Source organism: Parasteatoda tepidariorum, chromosome 5, assembly GCF_982258835.1.
Source record: "Parasteatoda tepidariorum strain Cologne lab strain chromosome 5, Ptep-v5.0, whole genome shotgun sequence".
Lineage (NCBI taxonomy): Eukaryota > Metazoa > Arthropoda > Arachnida > Araneae > Theridiidae > Parasteatoda > Parasteatoda tepidariorum.
Window position 1 is genome coordinate 122,251,303 of NC_141759.1, and position 22,845 is coordinate 122,274,147.

Below are 22,845 nucleotides of genomic sequence, written 5' to 3' on the forward strand. Positions count from 1 at the left end.
TCGGTACTTAGAAAATATATGACGTTTTCGGTACTTAGAAAAATTCTGATAATTTCGGTACTTAGAAAATTTCTGACCTTTTCGGTACTTAGAAAATATATGACGTTTTCGGTACTTAGAAAAATTCTTACGATTTCGATACTTATTAAACATTCAGAAGTTTTCGGTACTTAGAAAAATTCTGCTGATTTCGGTACTTAGAAATATTCTGTTGATTTCGGTACTTAGAAAAATTCTGTCTATTTCGGTACTTAGAAAAGACTCGGAAGTTTTCGGTACTTAGAAAATTTCTGACGTTTTCGGTACTTAGAAATATTCTGATGATTTCGGTACTTAGAAAATTTCTGACCTTTTCGGTATTTAGAAAATTTCAAACGATTTCGGTACTTAGAAAAATTCTGCCGATTTCGGTACTTAGAAAATTCTGACGATTTCGGTACTTGGAAAATTTCTGACCTTTTCGGTACTTAGAAAATTTCTGACCTTTTCGGAACTTAGAAAACATTCCGACGATTTCGCTACATAGAAAAATTCTGCCGATTTCGGTACTTAGAAAAATTCTGACGAATTCGCTACTTAGAAAACATTCATAAGTTATCGATACTTAGAAAATTTCTGACATTTTCGGTACTTAGGAAAATTCTGCCGATTTCGGTACTTAGAAAAATTCTAATGATTTCTGTACTTAGAAAAATTCTGACGATTTCGGCACTTAGAAAATTTCTGACCTTTACGGTACTTAGAAAAATTCTGACGATTTCGGTACTTAGAAAAATTCTGTTGATTTTGGTACTTAGAAAATTTCTGACCTTTTCGATACTTAGAAAATATCTGGCGTTTTCGGTACTTTGAAAAATTCTGTCGATTTCGGTTCTTAGAAAAGACTCGGAAGTTTTCGGTACTTAGAAAATTTCTGACCTTTTCGGTACTTAGTAAAATTCTGCCGATTTCGGTACTTAGAAAAATTCTGACGATTTCGGTTTTTAGAAAAATTCTGGTGATTTCGGATCTTAGAAAATTTCTGACCTTTTCGGTACTTAGAAAATATCTGCCGATTTCGGTACTCAGAAAAATTCTGTCGATTTCGGTACTTAGAAAAATTCTGTTGATTTCGGTACTTAGAAAATTTCTGCCTTTTTCGGTACTTTTAAAAGACTCGGAAGTTTTCGGTACTTAGTAAATTTTTGACGTTCTGCCTTTTTCGGTACTTTGAAAAGACTCAGAAGTTTTCTGTACTTAGAAAAATTCTGATGTTTTCGGTACTTAGAAGAATTCTGATGATTTCGGTACTTAGAAAATTTCTGACCTTTTCGGTATTTAGAAAATTTCAGACGATTTCGGTACTTAGAAAAATTCTGTCGATTTCGGTACTTAGAAAAATTCTGTTGATTTTGGTACTTAGAAAATTTTGACGATTTCGGTACTTAGAAAAATTCTGATAATTTCGGTACTTAGAAAATTTCTGACCTTTTCGGTACTTAGAAAATATATGACGTTTTCGGTACTTAGAAAAATTCTTACGATTTCGATACTTATTAAACATTCAGAAGTTTTCGGTACTTAGAAAAATTCTGCTGATTTCGGTACTTAGAAATATTCTGTTGATTTCGGTACTTAGAAAAATTCTGTCTATTTCGGTACTTAGAAAAGACTCGGAAGTTTTCGGTACTTAGAAAATTTCTGACGTTTTCGGTACTTAGAAATATTCTGATGATTTCGGTACTTAGAAAATTTCTGACCTTTTCGGTATTTAGAAAATTTCAAACGATTTCGGTACTTAGAAAAATTCTGCCGATTTCGGTACTTAGAAAATTCTGACGATTTCGGTACTTGGAAAATTTCTGACCTTTTCGGTACTTAGAAAATTTCTGACCTTTTCGGAACTTAGAAAACATTCCGACGATTTCGCTACATAGAAAAATTCTGCCGATTTCGGTACTTAGAAAAATTCTGACGAATTCGCTACTTAGAAAACATTCATAAGTTATCGATACTTAGAAAATTTCTGACTTTTTCGGTACTTAGGAAAATTCTGCCGATTTCGGTACTTAGAAAAATTCTAATGATTTCTGTACTTAGAAAAATTCTGACGATTTCGGCACTTAGAAAATTTCTGACCTTTACGGTACTTAGAAAAATTCTGACGATTTCGGTACTTAGAAAAATTCTGTTGATTTTGGTACTTAGAAAATTTCTGACCTTTTCGATACTTAGAAAATATCTGGCGTTTTCGGTACTTTGAAAAATTCTGTCGATTTCGGTTCTTAGAAAAGACTCGGAAGTTTTCGGTACTTAGAAAATTTCTGACGTTTTCGGTACTTAGAAAAATTCTGATGATTTCGGTACTTAGAAAATTTCTGACCTATTCGGTATTTAGAAAATTTCTGACGTTTTCGGCACTTAGAAAAATTCTGATGATTTCGGTACTTAGAAAATTTCTGACCTTTTCGGTATTTAGAAAATTTCAAACGATTTCGGTACTTAGAAAAATTCAGACGATTTCGGTACTTAGAAAAATTCCGACGATTTCGGTACTTAGAAAATTTCTGACGTTATCGGTACTTAGAAAAATTCTGACGATTTCGGTACTTAGAAAAATTCTGGTGATTTCGGTACTTAGAAAATTTCTGTAGTTTTCAGTACTTAGAAGAAAATTCTGCCGATTTCGGTACTTAGAAAATTCTGACGATTTCGGTACTTGGAAAATTTCTGACCTTTTCGGTACTTAGAAAATTTCTGACCTTTTCGGTACTTAGGAAAATTCTGCCGATTTCGGTACTTAGAAGCATTCTAATGATTTCGGTACTTAGAAAAATTCAGACGATTTCGGTACTTAGAAAAATTCTGGTGATTTCGGTACTTAGAAAATTTCTGTAGTATTCGGTACTTAGAAGAAAATTCTGCCGATTTCGGTACTTAGAAAATTCTGACCTTTTCGGTACTTGGAAAATTTCTGACCTTTTCGGTACTTAGAAAATTTCTGACCTTTACGGTACTTAGAAAAATTCTGACGATTTCGGTACTTAGAAAACAATCAGAAGTTTTTGGTACTAAGAAAATTTCTGTCGTTTTCGGTACTTAGAAAAATTCTGATGATTTCGGTACTTAGAAAAATTCTGTCGATTTCGGTACTTAGAAAACATTAAGAAGTCTTCGGTACTTAGAAAATTTCTGACGTTTTCGGTACTTAGAAAAATTCTTACGATTTCGATACTTATTAAACATTCAGAAGTTTTCGGTACTTAGAAAAATTCTGCCGATTTCGGTTCTTAGAAAAATTCTGTTGATTTCGGTACTTAGAAAAATTCTGTCTATTTCGGTACTTAGAAAAGACTCGGAAGTTTTCGGTACTTAGAAAATTTCTGACGTTTTCGGTACTTAGAAACATTCTGATGATTTCGGTACTTAGAAAATTTCTGACCTTTTCGGTATTTAGAAAATTTCAAACGATTTCGGTACTTAGAAAAATTCTGCCGATTTCGGTACTTAGAAAATTCTGACGATTTCGGTACTTGGAAAATTTCTGACCTTTTCGGTACTTAGAAAATTTCTCACCTTTTCGGAACTTAGAAAACATTCCGACGATTTCGCTACTTAGAAAAATTCTGCCGATTTCGGTACTTAGAAAAATTCTGACGAATTCGCTACTTAGAAAACATTCATAAGTTATCGATACTTAGAAAATTTCTGACTTTTTCGGTACTTAGGAAAATTCTGCCGATTTCGGTACTTAGAAAAATTCTAATGATTTCTGTACTTAGAAAAATTCTGACGATTTCGGCACTTAGAAAATTTCTGACCTTTACGGTACTTAGAAAAATTCTGACGATTTCGGTACTTAGAAAAATTCTGTTGATTTTGGTACTTAGAAAATTTCTGACCTTTTCGATACTTAGAAAATATCTGGCGTTTTCGGTACTTTGAAAAATTCTGTCGATTTCGGTTCTTAGAAAAGACTCGGAAGTTTTCGGTACTTAGAAAATTTCTGACGTTTTCGGTACTTAGAAAAATTCTGATGATTTCGGTACTTAGAAAATTTCTGACCTATTCGGTATTTAGAAAATTTCTGACGTTTTCGGCACTTAGAAAAATTCTGATGATTTCGGTACTTAGAAAATTTCTGACCTTTTCGGTATTTAGAAAATTTCAAACGATTTCGGTACTTAGAAAAATTCAGACGATTTCGGTACTTAGAAAAATTCCGACGATTTCGGTACTTAGAAAATTTCTGACGTTATCGGTACTTAGAAAAATTCTGACGATTTCGGTACTTAGAAAAATTCTGGTGATTTCGGTACTTAGAAAATTTCTGTAGTTTTCAGTACTTAGAAGAAAATTCTGCCGATTTCGGTACTTAGAAAATTCTGACGATTTCGGTACTTGGAAAATTTCTGACCTTTTCGGTACTTAGAAAATTTCTGACCTTTTCGGTACTTAGGAAAATTCTGCCGATTTCGGTACTTAGAAGCATTCTAATGATTTCGGTACTTAGAAAAATTCAGACGATTTCGGTACTTAGAAAAATTCTGGTGATTTCGGTACTTAGAAAATTTCTGTAGTATTCGGTACTTAGAAGAAAATTCTGCCGATTTCGGTACTTAGAAAATTCTGACCTTTTCGGTACTTGGAAAATTTCTGACCTTTTCGGTACTTAGAAAATTTCTGACCTTTACGGTACTTAGAAAAATTCTGACGATTTCGGTACTTAGAAAACAATCAGAAGTTTTTGGTACTAAGAAAATTTCTGTCGTTTTCGGTACTTAGAAAAATTCTGATGATTTCGGTACTTAGAAAAATTCTGTCGATTTCGGTACTTAGAAAACATTAAGAAGTCTTCGGTACTTAGAAAATTTCTGACGTTTTCGGTACTTAGAAAAATTCTTACGATTTCGATACTTATTAAACATTCAGAAGTTTTCGGTACTTAGAAAAATTCTGCCGATTTCGGTTCTTAGAAAAATTCTGTTGATTTCGGTACTTAGAAAAATTCTGTCTATTTCGGTACTTAGAAAAGACTCGGAAGTTTTCGGTACTTAGAAAATTTCTGACGTTTTCGGTACTTAGAAACATTCTGATGATTTCGGTACTTAGAAAATTTCTGACCTTTTCGGTATTTAGAAAATTTCAAACGATTTCGGTACTTAGAAAAATTCTGCCGATTTCGGTACTTAGAAAATTCTGACGATTTCGGTACTTGGAAAATTTCTGACCTTTTCGGTACTTAGAAAATTTCTCACCTTTTCGGAACTTAGAAAACATTCCGACGATTTCGCTACTTAGAAAAATTCTGCCGATTTCGGTACTTAGAAAAATTCTGACGAATTCGCTACTTAGAAAACATTCATAAGTTATCGATACTTAGAAAATTTCTGACTTTTTCGGTACTTAGGAAAATTCTGCCGATTTCGGTACTTAGAAAAATTCTAATGATTTCTGTACTTAGAAAAATTCTGACGATTTCGGCACTTAGAAAATTTCTGACCTTTACGGTACTTAGAAAAATTCTGACGATTTCGGTACTTAGAAAAATTCTGTTGATTTTGGTACTTAGAAAATTTCTGACCTTTTCGATACTTAGAAAATATCTGGCGTTTTCGGTACTTTGAAAAATTCTGTCGATTTCGGTTCTTAGAAAAGACTCGGAAGTTTTCGGTACTTAGAAAATTTCTGACGTTTTCGGTACTTAGAAAAATTCTGATGATTTCGGTACTTAGAAAATTTCTGACCTATTCGGTATTTAGAAAATTTCTGACGTTTTCGGTACTTAGAAAAATTCTGATGATTTCGATACTTAGAAAATTTCTGACCTTTTCGATACTTAGAAAATATCTGGCGTTTTCTGTACTTTGAAAAATTCTGTCGATTTCGGTACTTAGAAAACATTCAGAAGTTTTCAGTACTTAGAAAAATTCTGCCGATTTCGGTTCTTAGAAAAGACTCGGAAGTTTTCGGTACTTAGAAAATTTCCGATCATTTCGGTACTCAGAAAATTTCTGCCTTTTTCGGTACATAGAAAACATTCAGAAGTTTTCGGTACTTAGAAAATTTCTGACGTTATCGGTACTTAGAAAAATTCTGACGATTTCGGTACTTAGAAAAATTCTGGTGATTTCGGTACTTAGAAAATTTCTGTAGTTTTCGGTACTTAGAAGAAAATTCTGCCGATTTCGGTACTTAGAAAATTCTGACGATTTCGGTACTTAGAAAATTTCTGACCTTTACGGTACTTAGAAAAATTCTGACGATTTCGGTACTTAGAAAACAATCAGAAGTTTTTGGTACTAAGAAAATTTCTGTCGTTTTCGGTACTTAGAAAAATTCCGATGATTTCGGTACTTAGAAAAATTCTGTTGATTTCGGTACTTAGAAAATTTCTGACCTTTTCGGTACTTAGAAAATATCTGACGTTTTCGGTACTTAGTAAATTTCTGACCTTTTCGGTACTTAGAAAAATTCTGACGATTTCGGTACTTAGAAAACAATCAGAAGTTTTTGGTACTAAGAAAATTTCTGTCGTTTTCGGTACTTAGAAAAATTCTGATGATTTCGGTACTTAGAAAACATTAAGAAGTCTTCGGTACTTAGAAAATTTCTGACGTTTTCGGTACTTAGAAAAATTCTGATGATTTCGGTACTTAGAAAATTTCTGACCTTTTCGGTATTTAGAAAATTTCAAACGATTTCGGTACTTAGAAAAATTCAGACGATTTCGGTACTTAGAAAAATTCCGACGATTTCGGTACTTAGAAAATTTCTGCCTTTTTCGGTACATAGAAAACATTCAGAAGTTTTCGGTACTTAGAAAATTTCTGACGTTATCGGTACTTAGAAAAATTCTGACGATTTCGGTACTTAGAAGAACATTCTGCCGATTTCGGTACTTAGAAAATTCTGATGATTTCGGTACTTAGAAAATTTCTGACCTTTTCGGTATTTAGAAAATTTCAAACGATTTCGGTACTTAGAAAAATTCCGACGATTTCGGTACTTAGAAAATTTCTGCCTTTTTCGGTACTTAGAAAAATTCTGACGAATTCGGTACTTAGAAAACATTCAGAAGTTATCGATACTTTGAAGATTTCTGACTTTTTCGGTACTTAGGAAAATTCTGCCGATTTCGGTACTTAGAAAAATTCTAATGATTTCTGTACTTAGAAAAATTCTGACGATTTCGGCACTTAGAAAATTTCTGACCTTTACGGTACTTAGAAAAATTCTGACGATTTCGGTACTTAGAAAACAATCAGAAGTTTTTGGTACTAAGAAAATTTCTGTTGTTTTCGGTACTAAGAAAAATTCTGATGATTTCGGTACTTAGAAAAATTCTGTCGATTTCGGTACTTAGAAAACATTCAGAAGTCATCGGTACTTGGAAAAGACTCGGAAGTTTTCGGTACTTAGAAAATTTCTGACCTTTTCGGTATTTAGAAAATTTCTGACGTTTTCGGTACTTAGAAAAATTCTGATGATTTCAGTACTTAGAAAATTTCTGACCTTTTCGGTATTTAGAAAATTTCAAACGATTTCGGTACTTAGAAAAATTCAGACGATTTCGGTACTTAGAAAAATTCCGACGATTTCGGTACTTAGAAAATTTCTGCCTTTTTCGGTACATAGAAAACATTCAGAAGTTTTCGGTACTTACAAAATTTCTGACGTTATCGGTACTTAGAAAAATTCTGACGATTTCGGTACTTAGAAAAATTCTGGTGATTTCGGTACTTAGAAAATTTCTGTAGTTTTCAGTACTTAGAAGAAAATTCTGCCGATTTCGGTACTTAGAAAATTCTGACGATTTCGGTACTTGGAAAATTTCTGACCTTTTCGGTACTTAGAAAATTTCTGACCTTTTCGGTACTTAGGAAAATTCTGCCGATTTCGGTACTTAGAAAAATTCTAATGATTTCGGAACTTAGAAAAATTCAGACGATTTCGGTACTTAGAAAAATTCTGGTGATTTCGGTACTTAGAAAATTTCTGTAGTTTTCGGAACTTAGAAGAAAATTCTGCCGATTTCGGTACTTAGAAAATTCCGACGATTTCGGTACTTGGAAAATTTCTGACCTTTTCGGAACTTAGAAAATTTCTGACCTTTTCGGTACTTAGGAAAATTCAGACGATTTCGGTACTTAGAAAAATTCCGACGATTTCGGTACTTAGAAAATTTCTGCCTTTTTCGGTACATAGAAAACATTCAGAAGTTTTCGGTACTTAGAAAATTTCTGACGTTATCGGTACTTAGAAAAATTCTGACGATTTCGGTACTTAGAAGAACATTCTGCCGATTTCGGTACTTAGAAAATTCTGATGATTTCGGTACTTAGAAAATTTCTGACCTTTTCGGTATTTAGAAAATTTCAAACGATTTCGGTACTTAGAAAAATTCCGACGATTTCGGTACTTAGAAAATTTCTGCCTTTTTCGGTACTTAGAAAAATTCTGACGAATTCGGTACTTAGAAAACATTCAGAAGTTATCGATACTTTGAAGATTTCTGACTTTTTCGGTACTTAGGAAAATTCTGCCGATTTCGGTACTTAGAAAAATTCTAATGATTTCTGTACTTAGAAAAATTCTGACGATTTCGGCACTTAGAAAATTTCTGACCTTTACGGTACTTAGAAAAATTCTGACGATTTCGGTACTTAGAAAACAATCAGAAGTTTTTGGTACTAAGAAAATTTCTGTTGTTTTCGGTACTAAGAAAAATTCTGATGATTTCGGTACTTAGAAAAATTCTGTCGATTTCGGTACTTAGAAAACATTCAGAAGTCATCGGTACTTGGAAAAGACTCGGAAGTTTTCGGTACTTAGAAAATTTCTGACCTTTTCGGTATTTAGAAAATTTCTGACGTTTTCGGTACTTAGAAAAATTCTGATGATTTCAGTACTTAGAAAATTTCTGACCTTTTCGGTATTTAGAAAATTTCAAACGATTTCGGTACTTAGAAAATTTCTGCCTTTTTCGGTACATAGAAAACATTCAGAAGTTTTCGGTACTTACAAAATTTCTGACGTTATCGGTACTTAGAAAAATTCTGACGATTTCGGTACTTAGAAAAATTCTGGTGATTTCGGTACTTAGAAAATTTCTGTAGTTTTCAGTACTTAGAAGAAAATTCTGCCGATTTCGGTACTTAGAAAATTCTGACGATTTCGGTACTTGGAAAATTTCTGACCTTTTCGGTACTTAGAAAATTTCTGACCTTTTCGGTACTTAGGAAAATTCTGCCGATTTCGGTACTTAGAAAAATTCTAATGATTTCGGAACTTAGAAAAATTCTAACGATTTCGGTACTTAGAAAATTTCTGACCTTTTCGGTACTTGGAAAATTTCTGACCTTTTCGGTACTTAGAAAATTTCTGACCTTTACGGTACTTAGAAAAATTCTGACGATTTCGGTACTTAGAAAACAATCAGAAGTTTTTGGTACTAAGAAAATTTCTGTCGTTTTCGGTACTTAGAAAAATTCTGATGATTTCGGTACTTAGAAAACATTAAGAAGTCTTCGGTACTTAGAAAATTTCTGACGTTTTCGGTACTTAGAAAAATTCTGATGATTTCGGTACTTAGAAAATTTCTGACCTTTTCGGTATTTAGAAAATTTCAAACGATTTCGGTACTTAGAAAAATTCAGACGATTTCGGTACTTAGAAAAATTCCGACGATTTCGGTACTTAGAAAATTTCTGCCTTTTTCGGTACATAGAAAACATTCAGAAGTTTTCGGTACTTAGAAAATTTCTGACGTTATCGGTACTTAGAAAAATTCTGACGATTTCGGTACTTAGAAGAACATTCTGCCGATTTCGGTACTTAGAAAATTCTGATGATTTCGGTACTTAGAAAATTTCTGACCTTTTCGGTATTTAGAAAATTTCAAACGATTTCGGTACTTAGAAAAATTCCGACGATTTCGGTACTTAGAAAATTTCTGCCTTTTTCGGTACTTAGAAAAATTCTGACGAATTCGGTACTTAGAAAACATTCAGAAGTTATCGATACTTTGAAGATTTCTGACTTTTTCGGTACTTAGGAAAATTCTGCCGATTTCGGTACTTAGAAAAATTCTAATGATTTCTGTACTTAGAAAAATTCTGACGATTTCGGCACTTAGAAAATTTCTGACCTTTACGGTACTTAGAAAAATTCTGACGATTTCGGTACTTAGAAAACAATCAGAAGTTTTTGGTACTAAGAAAATTTCTGTTGTTTTCGGTACTAAGAAAAATTCTGATGATTTCGGTACTTAGAAAAATTCTGTCGATTTCGGTACTTAGAAAACATTCAGAAGTCATCGGTACTTGGAAAAGACTCGGAAGTTTTCGGTACTTAGAAAATTTCTGACCTTTTCGGTATTTAGAAAATTTCTGACGTTTTCGGTACTTAGAAAAATTCTGATGATTTCAGTACTTAGAAAATTTCTGACCTTTTCGGTATTTAGAAAATTTCAAACGATTTCGGTACTTAGAAAAATTCAGACGATTTCGGTACTTAGAAAAATTCCGACGATTTCGGTACTTAGAAAATTTCTGCCTTTTTCGGTACATAGAAAACATTCAGAAGTTTTCGGTACTTACAAAATTTCTGACGTTATCGGTACTTAGAAAAATTCTGACGATTTCGGTACTTAGAAAAATTCTGGTGATTTCGGTACTTAGAAAATTTCTGTAGTTTTCAGTACTTAGAAGAAAATTCTGCCGATTTCGGTACTTAGAAAATTCTGACGATTTCGGTACTTGGAAAATTTCTGACCTTTTCGGTACTTAGAAAATTTCTGACCTTTTCGGTACTTAGGAAAATTCTGCCGATTTCGGTACTTAGAAAAATTCTAATGATTTCGGAACTTAGAAAAATTCAGACGATTTCGGTACTTAGAAAAATTCTGGTGATTTCGGTACTTAGAAAATTTCTGTAGTTTTCGGAACTTAGAAGAAAATTCTGCCGATTTCGGTACTTAGAAAATTCCGACGATTTCGGTACTTGGAAAATTTCTGACCTTTTCGGAACTTAGAAAATTTCTGACCTTTTCGGTACTTAGGAAAATTCAGACGATTTCGGTACTTAGAAAAATTCCGACGATTTCGGTACTTAGAAAATTTCTGCCTTTTTCGGTACATAGAAAACATTCAGAAGTTTTCGGTACTTAGAAAATTTCTGACGTTATCGGTACTTAGAAAAATTCTGACGATTTCGGTACTTAGAAGAACATTCTGCCGATTTCGGTACTTAGAAAATTCTGATGATTTCGGTACTTAGAAAATTTCTGACCTTTTCGGTATTTAGAAAATTTCAAACGATTTCGGTACTTAGAAAAATTCCGACGATTTCGGTACTTAGAAAATTTCTGCCTTTTTCGGTACTTAGAAAAATTCTGACGAATTCGGTACTTAGAAAACATTCAGAAGTTATCGATACTTTGAAGATTTCTGACTTTTTCGGTACTTAGGAAAATTCTGCCGATTTCGGTACTTAGAAAAATTCTAATGATTTCTGTACTTAGAAAAATTCTGACGATTTCGGCACTTAGAAAATTTCTGACCTTTACGGTACTTAGAAAAATTCTGACGATTTCGGTACTTAGAAAACAATCAGAAGTTTTTGGTACTAAGAAAATTTCTGTTGTTTTCGGTACTAAGAAAAATTCTGATGATTTCGGTACTTAGAAAAATTCTGTCGATTTCGGTACTTAGAAAACATTCAGAAGTCATCGGTACTTGGAAAAGACTCGGAAGTTTTCGGTACTTAGAAAATTTCTGACCTTTTCGGTATTTAGAAAATTTCTGACGTTTTCGGTACTTAGAAAAATTCTGATGATTTCAGTACTTAGAAAATTTCTGACCTTTTCGGTATTTAGAAAATTTCAAACGATTTCGGTACTTAGAAAATTTCTGCCTTTTTCGGTACATAGAAAACATTCAGAAGTTTTCGGTACTTACAAAATTTCTGACGTTATCGGTACTTAGAAAAATTCTGACGATTTCGGTACTTAGAAAAATTCTGGTGATTTCGGTACTTAGAAAATTTCTGTAGTTTTCAGTACTTAGAAGAAAATTCTGCCGATTTCGGTACTTAGAAAATTCTGACGATTTCGGTACTTGGAAAATTTCTGACCTTTTCGGTACTTAGAAAATTTCTGACCTTTTCGGTACTTAGGAAAATTCTGCCGATTTCGGTACTTAGAAAAATTCTAATGATTTCGGAACTTAGAAAAATTCTAACGATTTCGGTACTTAGAAAATTTCTGACCTTTTCGGTACTTGGAAAATTTCTGACCTTTTCGGTACTTAGAAAATTTCTGACCTTTACGGTACTTAGAAAAATTCTGACGATTTCGGTACTTAGAAAACAATCAGAAGTTTTTGGTACTAAGAAAATTTCTGTCGTTTTCGGTACTTAGAAAAATTCTGATGATTTCGGTACTTAGAAAAATTCTGTCGATTTCGGTACTTAGAAAAGACTCGGAAGTTTTCGGTACTTAGAAAATTTCTGACGTTTTCGGTACTTAGAAACATTCTGATGATTTCGGTACTTAGAAAATTTCTGACCTTTTCGGTATTTAGAAAATTTCAAACGATTTCGGTACTTAGAAAAATTCTGCCGATTTCGGTACTTAGAAAATTCTGACGATTTCGGTACTTGGAAAATTTCTGACCTTTTCGGTACTTAGAAAATTTCTGACCTTTTCGGAACTTAGAAAACATTCCGACGATTTCGCTACTTAGAAAAATTCTGCCGATTTCGGTACTTAGAAAAATTCTGACGAATTCGGTACTTAGAAAACATTCATAAGTTATCGATACTTAGAAAATTTCTGACTTTTTCGGTACTTAGGAAAATTCTGCCGATTTCGGTACTTAGAAAAATTCTAATGATTTCTGTACTTAGAAAAATTCTGACGATTTCGGCACTTAGAAAATTTCTGACCTTTACGGTACTTAGAAAAATTCTGACGATTTCGGTACTTAGAAAAATTCTGTTGATTTTGGTACTTAGAAAATTTCTGACCTTTTCGATACTTAGAAAATATCTGGCGTTTTCGGTACTTTGAAAAATTCTGTCGATTTCGGTACTTAGAAAACATTCAGAAGTTTTCAGTACTTAGAAAAATTCTGCCGATTTCGGTTCTTAGAAAAGACTCGGAAGTTTTCGGTACTTAGAAAATTTCTGACGTTTTCGGTACTTAGAAAAATTCTGATGATTTCGGTACTTAGAAAATTTCTGACCTATTCGGTATTTAGAAAATTTCTGACGTTTTCGGTACTTAGAAAAATTCTGATGATTTCGGTACTTAGAAAATTTCTGACCTTTTCGGTATTTAGAAAATTTCAAACGATTTCGGTACTTAGAAAAATTCAGACGATTTCGGTACTTAGAAAAATTCCGACGATTTCGGTACTTAGAAAATTTCTGCCTTTTTCGGTACATAGAAAACATTCAGAAGTTTTCGGTACTTAGAAAATTTCTGACGTTATCGGTACTTAGAAAAATTCTGACGATTTCGGTACTTAGAAAAATTCTGGTGATTTCGGTACTTAGAAAATTTCTGTAGTTTTCGGTACTTAGAAGAAAATTCTGCCGATTTCGGTACTTAGAAAATTCTGACGATTTCGGTACTTGGAAAATTTCTGACCTTTTCGGTACTTAGAAAATTTCTTACCTTTTCGGTACTTAGAAAAATTCTGACGATTTCGGTACTTAGAAAAATTCTGACGATTTCGGTACTTAGAAAACAATCAGAAGTTTTTGGTACTAAGAAAATTTCTGTCGTTTTCGGTACTTAGAAAAATTCTGATGATTTCGGTACTTAGAAAAATTCTGTTGATTTCGGTACTTAGAAAATTTCTGACCTTTTCGGTACTTAGAAAATATCTGACGTTTTCGGTACTTAGAAAAATTCTGTCGATTTCGGTACTTAGAAAACATTAAGAAGTATTCGGTACTTAGAAAATTTCTGACGTTTTCGGTACTTAGAAAAATTCTTACGATTTCGATACTTATTAAACATTCAGAAGTTTTCGGTGCTTAGAAAAATTCTGCCGATTTCGGTTCTTAGAAAAATGCTGTTGATTTCGGTACTTAGAAAAATTCTGTCGATTTCGGTACTTAGAAAAGACTCGGAAGTTTTCGGTACTTAGATAATTTCTGACGTTTTCGGTACTTAGAAAAATTCTGATGATTTCGGTACTTAGAAAATTTCTGACCTTTTCGGTATTTTGAAAATTTCAAACGATTTCGGTACTTAGAAAAATTCAGACTATTTCGGTACTTAGAAAAATTCCGACGATTTCGGTACTTAGAAAATTTCTGCCTTTTTCGGTACATAGAAAACATTCAGAAGTTTTCGGTACTTAGAAAATTTCTGACGTTATCGGTACTTAGAAAAATTCTGACGATTTCGGTACTTAGAAAAATTCTGGTGATTTCGGTACTTAGAAAATTTCTGTAGTTTTCGGTACTTAGAAGAAAATTCTGCCGATTTCGGTACTTAGAAAATTCTGACGATTTCGGTACTTGGAAAATTTCTGACCTTTTCGGTGCTTAGAAAATTTTTGAACTTTTCGGTACTTAGAAAAATTCTGACGATTTCGGTACTTGGAAAATTTCTGACCTTTTCGGTACTTGGAAAATTTCTGACCTTTTCGGTACTTAGTAAATTTCTGACCTTTTCGGTACTTAGAAAAATTCTGACGATTTCGGTACTTAGAAAACAATCAGAAGTTTTTGGTACTAAGAAAATTTCTGTCGTTTTCGGTACTTAGAAAAATTCTGATGATTTCGGTACTTAGAAAAATTCTGTCGATTTCGGTACTTAGAAAACATTAAGAAGTCTTCGGTACTTAGAAAATTTCTGACGTTTTCGGTACTTAGAAAAATTCTTACGATTTCGATACTTATTAAACATTCAGAAGTTTTCGGTACTTAGAAAAATTCTGCCGCTTTCGGTACTTAGAAAATTTCTGACGTTTTCGGTACTTAGAAAAATTCTGATGATTTCGGTACTTAGAAAATTTCTGACCTTTACGGTATTTAGAAAATTTCAAACGATTTCGGTACTTAGAAAAATTCTGACGATTTCGGTACTTAGAAAATTCTGACGATTTCGGTACTTGGAAAATTTCTGACCTTTTCGGTACTTAGAAAATTTCTGACCTTTTCGGAACTTAGAAAACATTCCGACGATTTCGCTACTTAGAAAAATTCTGCCGATTTCGGTACTTAGGAAAATTCTGCCGATTTCGGTACTTAGAAAAATTCTAATGATTTCTGTACTTAGAAAAATTCTGACGATTTCGGCACTTAGAAAATTTCTGACCTTTACGGTACTTAGAAAAATTCTGACGATTTCGGTACTTAGAAAACAATCAGAAGTTTTCGGTACTTAGAAAATTTCTGACGTTTTCGGTATTTAGAAAATTTCAAACGATTTCGGTACTTAGAAAAATTCTGACGAATTCGATACTTAGAAAACATTCAGAAGTTATCGATACTTAGAAAATTTCTGACTTTTTCGGTACTTAGGAAAATTCTGCCGATTTCGGTACTTAGAAAAATTCAAATGATTTCGGTACTTAGAAAAATTTTGACGATTTCGGCTCTTAGAAAATTTCTGACGATTTCGGTACTTGGAAAATTTCTGACCTTTTCGGTACTTAGAAAATTTCTGACCTTTTCGGTACTTAGAAAACATTCCGACGATTTCGGTAGTTAGAAAATTCTGACGTTGTCGGTACTTAGAAAAATTCTGTTTATTCTGTCTAAGTTTGAAATACCATGAAATATTTCTAAGTACGAAAATCTTCTGAATTCCCGCACAAAGTTCATTTTCCAAGCGAAGAATTTTTCTCCCGGGCTGTGGCCGTCGACATCCGCATCCCCGGCCTCTCGCCGAGGAAATTTAAATTTGAACGGCAAACGCATATTGGCCTTTCCGGCCTCGCTCGGGCTTCGTCTCAGACTTCCCGTCGCCGGACTTAGAAGAATTTCCACAATTTTCGAGACTTAGAAAAATTTCGGAAAAAATTGGACTTTGACAAAAAAACACTCTAAAACTAATTTAAAAAAAATGTAACTAAAAATTATTATTACATAATTATAATAAAAAATATTATTTATATACATTTATCATATTATATAAATTTCATATTAAAATAATTTAAAATAATTAAAAAAAAATAACACAAAATTATTATTATATAATTATATTATCAAATTTATATTATATAACTATTATTAAAAATTATATTTTTATACATTATATTATATACATTTTTTATTAAAATATTTTAAAATTTAACTATTATTATACATCTTTTAAAACTAATTTTGATAATAAACACATTGTTTTATATTATAAAGTTTCTTCAATAGTACAATGTCAATAACTAATGATTTTAGGCAACAATGTTACGATATTTGAAGGGTTTACGTCTGGTCTAACAGATCTTTCGAGTTTCTTTGCATAAGTGCTTGTAATTGCTTAATTTGCTTTTTTTTTTATTTCTAAGTACGAAAATCTTCTGAATTTTTCAAAGTCAAAACCGTTTGAAAATATTACTAAGTTTGAAATACCATAAAATATTTCTAAGTACGAAAATCTTCTGAAATTTTCAACGTCAAAACCGTTTAAAAATATTACTAAGTTTGAAATACCATGAAATATTTCTAAGTACGAAAATCTTCTGAATAAGTCAAAACCGTTTGAAAATATTTCTAAATTTGAAATACCATGAAATATTTCTAAGTACGAAAATCTTCTGAATTTTTCAAAGTCAAAACCGTTTGAAAATATTACTAAGGTTCAAATACCATGAAATATTTCTAAGTACGAAAATCTTCTGAAATATTCAAAGCGAAAACCGTTTGAAAATATTACTAAGTTTGAAATACCATGAAATATTTCTACGTACGAAAATCTTCTGAATTTTTTAAAGTTAAAGCCGTTTTAAAATATTACTAATTATGAAATACCATGAAATATTTCTAAGTACGAAAATCTTCTGAATTTTTCAAAGTCAAAACCGTTTGAAAATATTACTAATTTTGATATACCATGAAATATTTCTAAGTACGAAAATCTTCTGAATTTTTCAATGTCAAAACCGTTTGAAAATATTACTAAGTCTGAAATACCATAGTACGAAAAGCTTCTGAATAAGTCAAAACCGTTTGAAAATATTTCTAAGTTTGAAATACCATGAAATATTTCTAAGTACGAAAATCTTCTGAATTTTTCAAAGTCAAAACCGTTTGAAAATAATACTAAGGTTCAAATACCATGAAATATTTCTAAGTACGAAAATCTTCTGAAATTTTCAAAGTGAAAACCGTTTGAAAATATTACTAAGTTTGAAATACCATGAAATATTTCTAAGTACGAAAATCTTCTGAATTTTTCAAAGTCAAAACCGTTTGAAAATATTACTAAGTCTGAAATACCATGAAATATTTCTTAGTACGAAAAGCTTCTGAATAAGTCAAAACCGTTTGAAAATATTTCTAAGTTTGAAATACCATGAAATATTTCTAAGTACGAAAATCTTCTGAATTTTTCAAAGTCAAAACCGTTTGAAAATAATACTAAGATTCAAATACCATGAAATATTTCTAAGTACGAAAATCTTCTGAAATTTTCAAAGTGAAAACCGTTTGAAAATATTACTAAGTTTGAAATACCATGAAATATTTCTAAGTACGAAAATCTTCTGAATTTTTCAAAGTCAAAGCCGTTTGAAAATATTACTAATTTTGAAATACCATGAAATATTTCCAAGTACGAAAATCTTCTGAATTTTTCAAAGTCAAAACCGTTTGAAAATATTACTAATTTTGATATACCATGAAATATTGCTAAGTACGAAAATCTTCTGAATTTTTCAAAGACAAAACCGTTTGAAAATAGTACTAACTTTGAAATACCATGAAATATTTCTAAGTACGAAAATCTTCTGTATTTTTCAAAGTCAAAACCGTTTGAAAATATTACTAAGTTTGAAATACCATGAAATATTTCTAAGTACGAAAATCTTCTGAATTTCTCAAAGTCAAAACCGTTTGAAAATATTACTAAGTTTGAAATACCGTGAAATATTTCTAAGTACGAAAATCTTCTGAATTTCTCAAAGTTAAAACCGTTTGAAAATATTACTAAATTTGAAATACCATGAAATATTTCTAAGTGGAAAAAGCTTCAGAATTTTTCGAAGTCCAAAACATTTTGAAAATATTTCAAAGTCAAAAAAATTCGAACACACGATCATCAAAAGACATGAAGCAAAAAAACAGTTGTGAAATTCGCACACACGATTAACGGAAGACATAAAGAAATTTAGAAATTCGCACACACGATCAACAAAAGAAATGAAAAAAAAAAAAATTTGTGAAATTCGCACACATGATCAACTTAAGACTTATGAAGAAAGAAAAAAAAATTTAGAAATTCGCACACACGATCAACGGAACACTTATGAAGAAAGAAAAAAAAATTTAGAAATTCGCACACACGATCAAGGAAAGACATGAAGAAAAAAAATTTGTGAAATTCGCACACACGATCAACGGAAGACAGGAAGAAAGAAAAAAAAATTTGAAATTCGAAAACACGATCAAGGAAACACAGAAAGAAAAAGAAACAATTGAAAAATTCGCACACACGATCAAATAAGACATGAAGAAAAAAAAATTGAGAAATTCGCACACACGATCAACGAAACATATGAAAGAAAAAAAAATTTAGAAATTCGCACACACGATCAAGGAAAGACATGAAGAAAAAAAATTTGTGAAATTCGCACACACGATCAACGGAAGACTTAGGAAGAAAGAAAAAAAAATTTGAAACTCGCACACACGATCAAGGAAAGACAGAAAGAAAAAGAAACAATTGAAAAATTCGCACACACGATCAAATAAGACATGAAGAAAAAAAAAATTGAGAAATTCGCACACACGATCAACGAAACATATGAAAGAAAAAAAAATTTAGAAATTCGCACACACGATCAAGGAAAGACATGAAGAAAAAAATTTGTGAAATTCGCACACACGATCAACGGAAGACTTAGGAAGAAAGAAAAAAAAATTGGAAATTCGCACACACGTTCAACGAAACACATGAAAGAAAAAAACAATTTAGAAATTCGCACACACGATCAAGGAAAGACATGAAGAAAAAAAAAATTGTGAAATTCGCACACACGATCAACGGAAGACTTAGGAAAAAAAAAACAATTCAGAAATTCGCACACACGATCAAATAAGACATGAAAAAAAATCACGACGGTCTCCTGATGACTAACTAAAAGGGATTCTGACTGAGGGCGTTCAGTCATTATGCCACAGATGGCATCTTCGCTCCATTGGTCATTCGACCCACTCATGTACTAAAAATTTACCAACCACGTGTTCCAAATGAATCCACAATGCGCCAATCACATTCAGAGACTAGTGTCGTTTTTGCGTTCGAGAGTTTCAAATCAAGAGTTTTCCTCCGAGAAGGGGGAAAATGCGTCGGCACCAACGGGGCGGGGAGCTCTCTCAGGTCGAGCACCCTCTTCAAGCCTAGCCCTGCGAAGGACCTCCCTCTTCCCCAGGACGAAGGGATGGGAAACAGGCACGCCCACACGGCACTGACAGTTGCGGTCGAGGCGGGGATCGCCAGTAAAGGATCCCCGGGCGTAGGCCGAAGTCGGAGCCTACTTGCACCCATCTTTAATTGCCTAAAAGGGATGGTGACTTAGGGCTATCAGTCCTTATCCCACAGATGGGATCTTCGCACCACTGGTCATTAGACCAACCACATGTTCTGCGTTTTTAGCCGACCCGTGAGCCGAGTGATCCACTGCTCGGAGTGGTACTTTCGTTTCGGCCAACTAGAGTCGTTTTGCGTTCGAGAGTTTCGAATCAAGAGTTTTCCTCCGAGAAGGGGGAAAATGCATCGGCACCAACGGGGCGGGGAGCTCTCTCAGGTCGAGCCCCCTCTTCAAGCCTAGCCCAGCAAAGGACCTCCCTCTTCCCCAGGTCGAAGGGCTGGGAAACAGGCACGCCCACACGGCACTGACAGTTGCGGTCGAGGCGGGGATCGCCAGAGAAGGATCCCCGGGCGTAGGCCGATGTCGGAGCCTACTGGCACCCATCTTCAATTGTCCTTCCGCTGGTTCACCTACGGAAACCTTGTTACGCGTTAACTTCCTCTTAATGATCAAGTTCGATCAACTTTCCGGCACGCCGGCTCGACCCGGAGGTCAGTCCGAGCACCAGTCCGAGGACCTCACTAAATCATTCCATCGGATGTTGCGACGGGCGGTTTGCACAAAGGGCAGGGACGTACTCAACACGAGCTGATGACTCGTGCTTACTGGGAATTCCTCATTCAAGGTAGATATTTACCATTACTCCAGTAGTGCCCTTCCGTCAATTCCTTTAAGTTTCAGCTTTGCAACCATACTTCCCCCGGAACCAAAAAGCTTTGGTTTCCCGGAAGCTGCCCGGCGTGTCATTTGAGGAACACAGCCGGATCGGTGGCTGGCATCGTTTATGGTTAGAACTAGGGCGGTATTTGATCGCCTTCGAACCTCTAACTTTCGTTCTTGATTAATGGAAACATTCTTGGCAAATGCTTTCGCAGTAGTTCGTCTTGCGACGGTCCAAGAATTTCACCTCTAGCGTCGCAATACGAATGCCCCCGTCTGTCCCTCTTAATCATTACCTCGTGTTCCGAAAACCAACAAAATAGAACCGAGGTCCTATTCCATTATTCCATGCACCATTATTCATGCGTCATGCATACTTTGAGCACTCTAATTTTTTCAAAGTAAAATTGCCGAAACCGAACGACAACCGGTAAAGATCATCGGACAATTTCGGCGGCAATGCTCAGAACTGGCAGTGACCACCGGAGGGCGGACCACCCGTCTTGAACTAAGATCCAACTATGAGCTTTTTAACAGCAACAACTTCAATATACGCTTTTGGAGCTGGAGTTACTGCTGCGGCCGCAGCAGACTTTCCCTCCTTCTTTGATACAAGCATATGACTACTGGCAGGACCAACCAGGTTACTTTCACGTTCAGCGAGCGTTCGAAGCGGCGCTTCGAATCTCAGAGGTAGTGGTGCCCCCGGCTGGCGAGGGCGCCGGACCCGGCATGACGGCCGGGTCCCCGTTCGCACAGATCGAACTAGAGCCTTCTTCCTCTAGTCGGTTCGAGACTCACTGCGTCCCCCTTGGCGTCAACGCCTGGACGCGAGAGTGCTCTGCCGTCGAGAGTCGTGCTCGCGCCGGAACAAACTGCAGAAAACCTCGTAAATGCTTCCATCACTGTTCAGTCTCCACGCGGCTACAAACTACTGTCCGAGCCACTCGCTGAAAAGCCGAGACCTTTTGTTTCCGTGAGGCGAGCCCTCGCCCTTGTCGAGACGAGAGCGTTGCGTTTCTTGAGACACGCTCACTGTGCCTCACATGTATAGTCCCGCACAAAGTTCATGTTCCAAGCGAAAGATTTTTCTCCCTGGCGGTGGCCGTCGACGTCCGCATCCCCGGCCTCTCGCCGAGGAAATTTAAATTTGAACGGAAAACGCATATCGGCCTTTCCGGCCTTGCTCGGGCTTCGTCTCAGACTTCCCGTCGCCGGACTTAGAAGAATTTCCACAATTTTCGAGACTTAGAAAAATTTCGGAAAAAATTGGACTTTGACAAAAAAACACTCTAAAACTAATTTAAAAAAAAATTTAACTAAAAATTATTATTACATAATTATAATAAAAAATATTATTTATATACATTTATCATATTATATAAATTTCATATTAAAATAATTTAAAATAATTAAAAAAAAATAACATGAAATTATTATTATATAATTATATTATCAAATTTATATTATATAACTATTATTAAAAATTATATTTTTATACATTATATTATATTATATTATTTTATTATACATTATATTATTTTTTATACATTATATTATATTATTATGCATCTTTTAAAACCAATTTTGATAATAAACACATTGTTTTATATTATAAAGTTTCTTCATTAGTACAATGTCAATAACTAATGTTTTTAGGCAACAATGTTACGATATTTGAAGTGTTTACGTCTGGTCTAACAGATCTTTCGAGTATCTTTGCATAAGTGCTTTTAATTGCTTAATTTGCTTTTTTTTTATTACGAAAATCTTCTGAATTTTTCAAAGTCAAAACCGTTTGAAAATAATACTAAGGTTCAAATACCATGAAATATTTCTAAGTACGAAAATCTTCTGAAATTTTCAAAGTGAAAACCGTTTGAAAATATTACTAAGTTTGAAATACCATGAAATATTTCTAAGTACGAAAATCTTCGGAATTTTTCAAAGTCAAAACCGTTTGAAAATATTACTAAGTTTGAAATACCATGAAATATTTCTAAGTACGAAAATCTTCTCAATTTTTCAAAATCAAAACAGTTTAAAAATATTACTAAATTTGAAATACCATGAAATATTTCGAAATACGAAAATCTTCTGAATTATTCAAAGTCAAAACCGTTTGAAAATATTACTAAGTTTGAAATACCATGAAATATTTCTAAGTACGAAAATCTTCTGAATTCCCGCACAAAGTTCATTTTCCAAGCGAAGAATTTTTCTCCCGGGCTGTGGCTGTCGACATCCGCATCCCCGGCCTCTTGTCGAGGAAATTTAAATTTGAACGGCAAACGCATATTGGCCTTTCCGGCCTCGCTCGGGCTTCGTCTCAGACTTCCCGTCGCCGGACTTAGAAGAATTTCCACAATTTTCGAGACTTAGAAAAATTTCGGAAAAAATTGGACTTTGACAAAAAAACACTCTAAAACTAATT

At 33.7% G+C, this 22,845-nt stretch overlaps 1 pseudogene; it reads right to left on the minus strand.

The window, feature by feature from the left end:
* Nucleotides 1-20,138: 20,138 nt before the first annotated feature.
* On the minus strand, nt 20,139-21,057 carry LOC147810130 (small subunit ribosomal RNA; annotated as a pseudogene; the record flags this gene model as incomplete).
* Nucleotides 21,058-22,845: the final 1,788 nt, after the last annotated feature.